This window comes from Podarcis erhardii (genome assembly GCF_964252035.2).
Source record: "Podarcis erhardii genome assembly, chromosome: 3".
Taxonomy (NCBI): Eukaryota; Metazoa; Chordata; class Lepidosauria; order Squamata; family Lacertidae; genus Podarcis; species Podarcis erhardii.
Genome location: NC_138507.1, coordinates 85695048 through 85706350, shown reverse-complemented (window position 1 = coordinate 85706350; position 11303 = coordinate 85695048).

Genomic DNA, 11303 nt, shown 5'->3' with positions numbered 1-11303 from the left:
TAACCTAAAGAAAAACATATGGCATTTTTTATGAACTTGTTTGGAACAGTTTGAGATTCAGCTTGTTAGGAGGTAGGAAGGAGAAAGTAAATCCAATTAAAATCAGCAGTAGGAGTTCCAGTTTTCCCAAGCTGAAGTTAGGACCTGGCTTATGCTCATTTGCCTTATTGTCCCAGCAAATGTACAACCTAAGGCATCTTTCTAGACTTCATGACAGCAGCATAATTGCCAGCTTTCTTTTTACTGGCTCTGTTCCTATGAGTTTAGCAGCAGCCTGGTATGCAAAACAAAAAACAAAAAACAAAAAAAACCAAGGGTTTGTTTGTTTTTGTAATCCTATGCACTAAGAAATAAATCCCCTTGATCACATTGGGACTTGATCACATTGGGCCAACACAGTCCAACAAGTAGTAGATCTACCCAGAAAGTGTTGAGGACAATTAGGGACAACTTGCCCCAGGTTGCACTTAATGTAGAAGTCCTATGGGGCTTAGTACAGTCCAAAAGTAGACACTGAAAGAGTCTTGCAGTAACTTGCAGTAACAGACTGAAGGAGCAAGAATTCGGGAGGCTGTAGCTAAAAGCTCAGCGCTTGCCTTTTCAACCAGAACCTTTTATAACCCTGAATGAGATCGATAAATTCTCCCCATCATATCATTTTCATTTCCATTGAAGGAACCTAGGTAACTACGCTGCCACATGAGCCCTTGGCGCAAAATAGTCCCCTTTCCATCTATCAAACCTGGCAGGTTTCTAAGTAACCTAATAGCCAATCGGTCCAATGGTTCAGCTAAGCATAATGTCAGCAGACTATGTACCCCCAGCAGAAAAGTTGAGCGTAAAATGACAGCACTACTAACTACAGAGAATGTAACAATTCTGACAGCCACTCTCCAGCATCCACAGGGCAATATTCCCAGCATACACCAGCTAAGAAATTTGCATGCTGGTGATGCCTCTACATCACACAGTGTTACTAGACATATGGAAGCTCTATATGCATACAGCTGTACATATAGAGGCCCCTTTCATGTCTGGCAGAATGCAGGGATGTTGTCTTCTTTGGGTGGAGCCAAAAGGCAGGGCATGAGGAACCCCCAGTCCATGAGCCAAACCCCCAGAATTCCTCGAACGGCTCATGAGACCATCTTTCCTAGCCGTGCCCATCTGTCCTACACCTGATGTCATATGGTGTAAGAGGTAAATCTGCAGCTGCAAAGGAGCAACTGGGGACTTGAGTACATTCCTGATTGTCCCTTTTCAACCAGCAGTTACCAAGTACTGTAAGTCCCTGTGAGCACAATTGCACCTATTTGCACTATGCATTTGGCACCTTTTAAATTTGGCACCCAATACAAGCTCTGTTGGGACTGGTTCCACTTGGGAGTTCACAGGAACTCCTGAGTAGAGCCCATCTCTGTCAAATGCATTTGGCGCTGAATTTAAATCCAAGCCCCACTTGGATCAGCTCCACTTGGGTTCTCCTGAGTGGAGCTGATCCCTGCTGAAAGCCAAATTTCAACAGCACCATACCCAAGCCCTGCTGCAAAGGAACAATGGTGAGTGCATAGCTAAGTGTGTGCTCCTGGTTGCTTGTTTGAATGGAAACACTTGGCAGCATGGGCGTAGTCAGGATTTTTGTTGGGGGAAGGCAGCTGCCCCCCCCCCCCCGGCTACACCCATGTTTGGCAGTGTTCAAAATCCCTCCTTCAGTTCTATGCAGTTTTCATGATGAAGTCAAGAAGGGAGCAGGGGGCAGGAGTGGCGCTCAGGCACTTTGCAGTTACCAAGTAAGTCATTGCGGGCTCGGTTGCACCTATTTGCACTATGCTGGAAAGCCCAGGCATAGACATCATATCATTTTTACTTTTTGCTTGAGTTCATTGTATTTTTTTGCCCAGGACTAGTTCAAGTTTGTTTTGTGCTGCCAAATTTAAGATTTGCAGCCTATCTCCACAATGCTGTGCTTTATTGTATACCGAACAGCATAGTAATAGCATATTGAATTATTAAGACTGTAATATTTCTTTTTTTTTATGTCTGCCACATTTTTCCTTCCCCTTCTTCTTCCTCAATATATATATATATATAGGTGTGTGTGTGTCCTGAGCAGCTGGTAGACATCAAAAGGTTCTCCCCTGGAATGTAAGGAATCCCATCTCCCTCCATGAGCTTTTAAAATGCTTCTGTGCATTTTCTCCAAAACTACGGGCAGCAGTTTTCTCTCAAAGGCAGAGTACAAGAAGTTGCTTAGTTTCCTCTATGGGCTGAGTATGCCCTGGGATCCTAATTATTTGGATATTACTCATTAATGTGTGGTAGAGCTGTAGCAAGTACTCTTCAGCGGGGGCTAGTCCACCCACCACCACTTGCCTTCAGCCAGCTCCCACCAGCCTGCCTTCTTACCTACCATCTGTCCAGGGTGGCGCCAGCTGGCAGCTTCAACATTGCCCTTGTAGCCCTCAGCAGGGAAGAGGATGGGGAGAAAACTAGAATTAGTTGGCTCTGCCTGTCCATGGCTCTGGCTCCACCTACTGTTGGTCTCCCTGTCTTCTGCCCTGCCAGCCCCAATGGCCACCACTCAACCAGTGCTACTTTGACATAAGGACACCAGCGTGAAATTTGATTACGGTGGCTTAGAATGTAAGCTCGGCATTGAGGAAGCAGATAAGCAGATTCCCTTCACTTCCTGTCCAGCTTGCACATCTCCCAAGTTGGCAGGATGCAAAGGCTGTGTTTCTGGTGATAAGTCGTCACAAAGCAACAGGAAGAGGGGGTTCCTTGCATATTATGTTCCTATGTATCAAGCAGTTAGGCAATTTTAGGTTTGGAATGGTCTTTAGTGTCTCCCCATTTTAAAGGTGAATGAGTCTTACTCCAAAATGGGTTAAGCCAGATTCCACTTCTGTATTTGGGGACCTCCAACTTATTCCCTCTAGTGCAGCCCTGGACTTGTGCCCCCACGTTCTGCCATGATGGCACCACTGGTCTCATGTAATGTCTGAAGTTGCTCTAGTGTTACTTAAGATGTACTGTGCCATAACTGGAGTAGTGGTGGTTTCTGTTTCATGAACAACCCCACCCCCCACCCCCAATGAAACCAGTCTCACCCAATTTTGCAATTCCCCATGTATGCATCTGGTTGGTTGTTGCAGCAGCGGCAGGGCTCTTCTTCCTGTCTCATTACATATGCTAATCCTCTGCATACTATCCCTTCCTTTTTCCTGTAGGACTAATTGCAGTCATTAACAATCGTCAACAGGTTTACCATACCCACTGAATCAATCACCCATCTCCTACTATCCTCCTGAGAAAAACCCCACCCTCCCACTATATATAAGGGTCTGGTGACTTCTGTTTCAGTGTATCTGAAGAAGTGTGCATGCACATGAAAGCTTAAACCCAGAACAAACTTAATTGGTCTCTAAGGTGCCACTAAGGGACATGGGTGGTGCTGTGGATTAAACCACAGAGCCTAGGGCTTGCCGATCAGAAGGTCTGCAGTTTGAATCCCCACAGCGGGGTGAGCTCCCGTTGCTCGGTCCCTGCTCCTGCCAAACTAGCAGTTCGAAAGCACGTCAAAGTGCACATAGATAAATAGGTACCACTCCGGCGGGAAGGTAAATGGCATTTCCGTGCCCTGCTCTGGTTCTCCAGAAGCGGCTTAGTCATGCTGGCCACATGACCCGGAAGCTGTACGCCGGCTCCCTCGGCCAATAAAGCGAGATGAGTGCCGCAACCCCAGAGTCGGCCACGACTGAACCTAACTGTCAGGGGTCTCTTTTAGTTAAAAGGGAAGCTCATTGCAAGGGGACTGGGAAGGAGACGGCGGGGGGGGGGGGAGAGACCAGGGCACATCTGGATGTAAATACTGTTCCTCTGCACAGCATTCTTTTTAAAAGGGGTGTGAATCCCAATGTGAGGGAGTGTCAATCCAGTTACCCAGCAACAGGGAGGAGTTTTTTCCTTCTTTCCTTCCTCCACAGCAACCTGAGATCTTTTCCACTGATTGTAAGCTAACAAAATGCAGCAAAGAGCTTCCAGAAGTATCATTTCAGGATTATTGCAGATGGTAGGCAGGGTTTCTGCCATGCCCTACACCAGCAATATCTATTTCTCTCCCTCCCTCTTGTGTTACTTTTTTTTTAACAGGAAGCCTGAGGAATAGAGTCCTGTGAAACTCAGAAGCTAGCTCACTGGGATCTTTTTTTTTAAAAAAAAGATTCTTACTAAAAGTGTAATGACAATGTCCCTGTAAGGATTTCTTCTTCAAATCAACCAATATAACCTCCTGCATTTTTGTTCCCTTTACAGGCAATCTCACCATTATAAGGAAGGAGGGGCTTGACTTCATCTCTCCCTTCCCAGCGTTTCCATGGGAACAGTAGCAAGCTGGAGGAGCATATTCTGAATTTCACAGCCTGCCACAAACTTGCTCTGCTTCACCTAGGCAGACGCAGCCTGGATCCTCTGCAAGAAAGAGGGACAGGCTTTGTCCTTAAGCACCCTGAGATGAAATCACTTGCGCACAAACTGAGACTGAGAAATGAGGACAGCTGGGCAGGGTTCATTTGCTAAGCTGTCTGCATGAGATGCTTCCCTAGAATCTCCATATTTTAAATAATTCACATTTGCTTGTGTGCATTTTTAAAAAAGGGTTTGTTGTTATTGAAATATTGTACTGTTTCAGTTTCAGTGGCTTGGGGAAACATGCTTTGTGTCTGAAAACACAGCGAAAGTGGAAATGCCATTGCAATTACCCATCGCACTAACATTTCTGAAGTGCTTTGATGGCATTGTCCCTCCTTATATCGAATTTCCTGCTCCTTGCCACTGTCCCTTCCTGTCATTCACAGGTGCCCTCCACAAGCGGGGAACCTGTGATCCTCCAAAAGCTGTTGAACTCCAACTCCCATCAGCCCCAGACAGCATGGACATTGATCAGGGATGATTGGAACTGTGGTCCAACAACATAAGAACAGCTCTGTGTTTGTTGGCTCTATGATGGTTAAACTACAGTTCTTTGGGAGAAGCCACGTGCTTTAAATATATGGTGTGTAGAACTCAGGAGGAGGAGGGTGGGGACAAAGCTATAATTAATTGACTTTGCCTGCCATTGGCTCTGGCTCCACCTACTGTTGCCTACCTTGCATTCTACCTCACCAGCCCCAGTGGGAACCAGCTGCCATACTGGTGTCTCCCTGACAAATATCCTGTGTAAAGTTAGCCTGGGGACCATAATCTGGTCACTTGAATGCACTTTGAATGGTTAGGTAAAGGTAAAGGGACCCCTGACCATTAGGTCCAGTCGTGCCCGACTCTGGGGTTGCAGCGCTCATCTCGCTTTATTGGCTGAGGGAGCTGGTGTACAGCTTCCGGGTCATGTGGCCAGCATGACTAAGCCGCTTCTGGCGAACCAGAGCAGCACACGGAAACGCCGTTTACCTTCCTGCCAGAGCGGTACCTATTTATCTACTTGCACTTTGACGTGCTTTCGAACTGCTAGGTTGGCAGGAGCTGGGACCAAGCAACGGGGGCTCACCCCGTCACAGGGATTCGAACTGCCGACCTTCTGATCGGCAAGTCCTAGGCTCTGTGGTTTAACCCCCAGTGCTACCCACGTCCCTCTTTGAATGGTTAGCACAATCCTAAATATGAGCCCATGCTGAAGGAGCAGGACTTTATGATGAATCCCTTCTCCCATACCAACAGACCCCTTAATGAGATCTCTTATAGAAAGAAAAAGCAGTTAACTGCCCTGAGTATCTGTGTCTTATGTGCTGTAATATGAAACAGGTTTTATACTGTTTCATATGTTCCATCGTTTCCCTAGTAACACTCTCACACATGTTCTTGCCGAATTGCATGACGATATGCTCTGGCACTTGCTTTAATAGATGCATCTCACTCCTTGTCAAGCTATACTTGCCAGCTTTGAGGCCATTTGTTATGCAAACAGAAATGCAAAACCTAATTGGACCCTGAGCTTTGTAGATGGGGCTCTTTGTTGGTAGCAATAATCTTATAATAGCTTATCAGATCCTTGTGTTACAGATTAAGGGCACACCTACTGTATAGGAATTGCTACCAGTTCCTAAGCAGCGTATACAATCAAATCTCTATACATCATCTCTATACAATCAAAACTATGGGGAAATAACACCATTAGCAGATGCTACTGGTTGAAACTAGCTTTTGAGCCTAGCAGGAAAACAACAGAAGGATAGGTGGTTGTGGTGGTAACAAAGAATTACGCACAAACATAAACACCAACATCAGAGGGACTGCTCCTTTCCAGATGTGCTTCTCCCCACCCTGCTACATTACCACAGCTATGAACATAAGAGCCTAGAATGAATCATGCAATCACCCATCTAGTTCAGCTAAGTTTAGGCTCTGTGTCTTAGAGTCCTCACTGTCACCCTGAAGATCTGATGTGAGAGCAAGGGACCTTGGCTGTTGTTGGGTAGCTACTTTCACACTGGAACGTCTGCCTGCTCAGAGAAGTGTGGCGAGCATCATGAAATCAAATTTGATGCCTGGTCTAATCCTTCCTAGGGAGAGATTTCCAAAGCTGAGGTGCCACAACCAAAAAAGGCCCTATATCAGTCCACCACTTGCTTCACCTCTGACAGCAATTGGGATCTGGAAAAGGATCCTTTGTGATTCTTAAATTTATAGGGCAAGCTCATATGGGAGTGGGAAGTCTTTAAGGGACCTGGGTCCCAGCTTGTTAACACTTCCTCTATGGATCTTAAATGAGTGATCAACAAACATACTAGCTAGGCCAGCTAGAATATAATGTTCATGAATCCCCATCACTGAGCTGCAAAGCATATTAAATCAATATCCGGTGTTCTCAAAAGGCAGATCTGGCCTATGGGATCTACCCAACCACATGGCCTCTTTCCACCCCCCTATGGGACCAGTGCAGTAAATGTGGTTAGCAGAAAATAAACATGTTGGAGAAAAAACACCAATGCTGAAAGGCCTCTAAATGGCATTAGCGCCAGAAACAGCTGGTTACCTGGGTAACCCAGCACAGCGCATCACTTATTCATGGAGCCATGGTGCGATTTGGCCTAGCCAAGTCCTTTACCTCCAGGAATAGCTGCCTGCTATATCCACGGCTTCTCATTCCTTTTCATCTGGTTTATTCTTTCAAGAAACAGATGTCTCTACCTTTCTTTACTAAAGCAGCCTCTGCATTCCAAAGCTCGGTACCCCTGCTTCCCTTATATTTCCTGACCCTTTAAGAAGACCTAAATATTAAGAACTTCCCATGGGTTTTAGAGAAGAACCAACCATATGAGATATCTGCGCTTGGTAGGTAAAGAGGGGACAGAGCTACTAAATATAAACCCACCCATGGGTAGACATGGGACATGCCCACTTCTTCACTACAGTGGCTGGTTCTTCCATGGGATTTTTGCTTTGTGGAACATTTTGCTGATAAGAGGCTGAGCATGTCACACAGGCCATGAGATGCACTCCAGTATCCCTTGCAACAGCAGAGATCCAATGCCCTTGCTGGCTGGTGCCAAGGAAACAGTGTAGAATCCAATGTCAGTATCTCCTGACATCCTTCTGACATCACAGGCAAGGTGTACTTGCAGCCCAGGTAGTACTGCTACCGATGTTGCAAGACTTGTGCACCAGTGTTCTGTGATGTCCAAAGGATGCCTGTGTTTCATATTGTGTGGCATGCAAGCTGAGAGTTGCACCCCAACAGCCCCCATAGCAGAACCGAGGGTTTGGGGACACAACAGTTGGGTGACACATTGTTCTCACTTCTGTTAGCTATATCATCACACAACAGTGTGGCATGAAGTAGTTCAAAGATACTGGGCGTAAGCGAAAGGTAAAATGCTGGTTCCAGGTTGCTTAAGGCACATCCTGAAGATAACTTCCTTCCCACTTGAATAACTCACATCAGTTCCCAGAAGGAACAGTAAAAGGGGAAAAACCTAGACGTGGATTAGTGGAACATTAATCTACCTCAGAGAGTTTGTTTCCCCCCTCTCTCCCAGAAAGATTACCTACTCTCAGTAAGATTACTACTCTCAGCATTAAACAGGTGCAGCTGAACAGAAGCTGATACCCTGGCAGTATAAGGTTGGTGGTATTTTGTGGTTTATATTATTTGCATTCCATCCATACAAAACTAATGCGAACCTCCATCAGCACAAGGATTTTTCCTTGCACAATGGAATGTTACTCCTCTCTGTTCCCTCCCTGAAGCCCCCCTAAATTTGTTCTAGGGTTCCCCCAACCCTTTAGAGCAGATCTGAGCATGGCGCAGAGTGTGCATGGAAGGAGGAGAGTGGGGAGATGAAGTCCTGTTGCACAAGTAGAAGTCATTCTGCTTGCACAAAAAATAACGCCCATTATATCTTTCCTTACAATGGTATATGATGAGCGCATTTGGTGATTTGGCCATCCTGCCCTGCATTGCAATATCTTAACAGCTGTGTTGTTTGAAACATTCATAATAAGCGTTCACTATGGTACTAATACCCTGTGTTCTAGTTACTGCCAAACAAGCAGCCGCTTACACAGACCAAGCAGTTTTTGACACATGTAGATATGGGTGAATTTGTCTTTTGCTCTAGGATGAGGCACCATCTGCTGGTCCACAGCAGTCTTCTCTAGTCTAAAGCTCATTGCAACATTTTCATTCTTAAAAATAGAAAGGGAAACGTGTGGTAGGCAGGCCCTTATTATTTGCATTTTTACAGATCAGGAAGGGGAACTGAGTTTGCTAGGCCAGCTCTGTCCTTCAGGATCCTCACAGAATCATAGAATTGTAGAGTTAGAAGGGATCTCAAGAGTCATTTAGTCCAAACCTCTGCAACGCAGGAATCTGAAACCAGTCAGACTTTTTTTGTGAATGCTTGTCAGTCCACAACATAAAGGAAAATATAATACAAAGTGGATCATTCTTTCCACAAAAAGTCGAGTCCTTGAGGGTCTTGACCAAAATGGTAAATAACTTATTTTATAATTTTCTCCTTGGGGTAGGTCTTCAGGAGCTTCCAACTAAATATTAGGAAGAACTCTCTGACGGTAAGAACTGTTCAACAGTGGAACAGACTACCTCAGAAGATGGTTCATTAGAGGTTTTTGAAGAGGGATTCAGTCTGTCTGGGATTCTTTAGCTGTGATTCCTGCATTGCAGGGAGCTGGACTAGATGACCCTTGCAGTCTCTTCCAACTCTGCAATGGAACTCTTATGATTATTTGCTTTCTCTTCCTAGCAACCTCATTAAGAAAATCCTTCTGCCAAATGACTGACAATATGGACTTAGTTGATATATGGAGACTAAAAAACCCCCTTGAAAGAGAAGGAACCTTTTTCTCTGAAGCTAAAATGACTTGGACTAGAATTGACCAAATATGGGTCACTAGAGGATTGGCAACGAAGGTTAAAAAAGTAGAAATCTGCCCAAAGACTTGCTCCGACCATAATGCCGTGAAGATGGAAATGAATCAAACAACAGCTGGCACATTTAGATGGAGAATGAATGACTCTTTATTTAGAGATAAAGAATTTTGCAAAAAGGCCCCAAAAACATTAAGAGACTATTTTGAAATTAATATGAGGACAAATGTGGAAAAAAGAATAATCTGGGACGCAAGCAAAGCAGTTATGAGAGGCTTCTTGATTCAACAAAATGCAATAAAGAAGAAAAGCCAAAATGAGAAAAAGGATAAGATTTTAGAAAAAATCAATGAAAGGAAGGATAAGATTTTGCAGAAAATCAAAGAATTGGAGAAGAAATTAAGATCAAATCCGAAGTCACAGCCGATTCTGAGAGAAATTAAACTGTATCAAGCTCAATACTCCAAATTGATAAACCAAGAAATAGAATGGAAGATTAAATTAATGAAACAAAAAACTTTTGAATCGGCAAACAAATGTGGGAAACTGCTAGCCTGGCAGTTGAAGAAGAGACAGAAACTAAATACAGTTACAAACCTAGAAATTGAAGGAAGAAATATCCAGAACCCCATGGAAATTAGAAAGTGCTTCCAGAGATACTTTAAAAAATTATACACTCAAGGGCCGCAAGATGAGGTTGAGATTAAACAATTTTTGGAAAGAAATGGACTAACAAAGTTGTCACAAAAAAACAGATTAATCCTGAACAACAAAATAACACAGCAAGAGATTGAACAAGCTATCCAGAACATGCAATTGGGCAAATCTCCAGGGCCAGACGGTCTGACCTCCAAGTATTATAAGACACTAAAAGACTATCTGATCCAACCATTGATGGAGGTCTGTAATGAAATTATGGAAGGGAAGAAGGCGCCGGAATCGTGGAAGGAAGCTTTTATCACATTGATACCAAAATCTGAAGCTGAAAAGACACAACTTAAAAACTACCGTCCCATCTCCCTTCTGAATGTGGATTACAAAATATTTGCAGACATTTTGGCAAGTAGATTTAAAAGAGTTCTTAATGAAGTAATTCATAAAGACCAGGCAGGCTTTCTCCCAGGCAGACATATGTTTGCAAATACTAGGAACATTATTGACGTTTTGGAACTTTTGCAAACAGATATAAATACAAAAGCAGTGTTAATTTTCATAGACGCGGAGAAGGCCTTTGACAATATTTCTTGGAAATTTATGAAGGGAAATTTGAATGAAATGGGAGTGGGACGGGGGTTTGAGAATGGGATTGACGCAATATATTCAGAACAAAAGGCTAAACTAATAGTTAACAATGTGGTCACAGAAGAGTTCAAAATTGAAAAAGGAACACGACAAGGCTGCCCGATTTCCCCTTTGTTATTTATTTCGGTTCTGGAGGTGCTCTTGAACTTGATCAGAGGGGACCGGTTGGTGGAAGGGATTCAGGTCGGAGCGAAACAATACAAATTGAAAGCTTTTGCAGATGACCTAGTTTTGACTCTGCAGGAGCCAGAATCTAGTACGAAAAGAGTATTACAACTGATACAGGATTTTGGTCGGGTGGCAGGATTTAAATTAAATAAACAGAAAACTAAAGTGTTGGGAAAAAATTTGACAGATACAGAGTCGGAAAGGTTTCAGAGAGAAACAGAACTAACTATGGTTAAAAAAGTAAAATACCTAGGGGTAAACATAACAGCAAAAAACCTGAGTCTATTTAAGGATAATTATGAAAAATGTTGGTCTGAAATTAAGAGAGACTTGGATAGTTGGACAAAATTGAAGCTTTCTTTGTTAGGCCGAATTGCTGCTATCAAGATGAATGTATTGCCAAAAATGTTGTTTTTGTTTCAAACATTACAGATCGTGGACAAAACGGAGT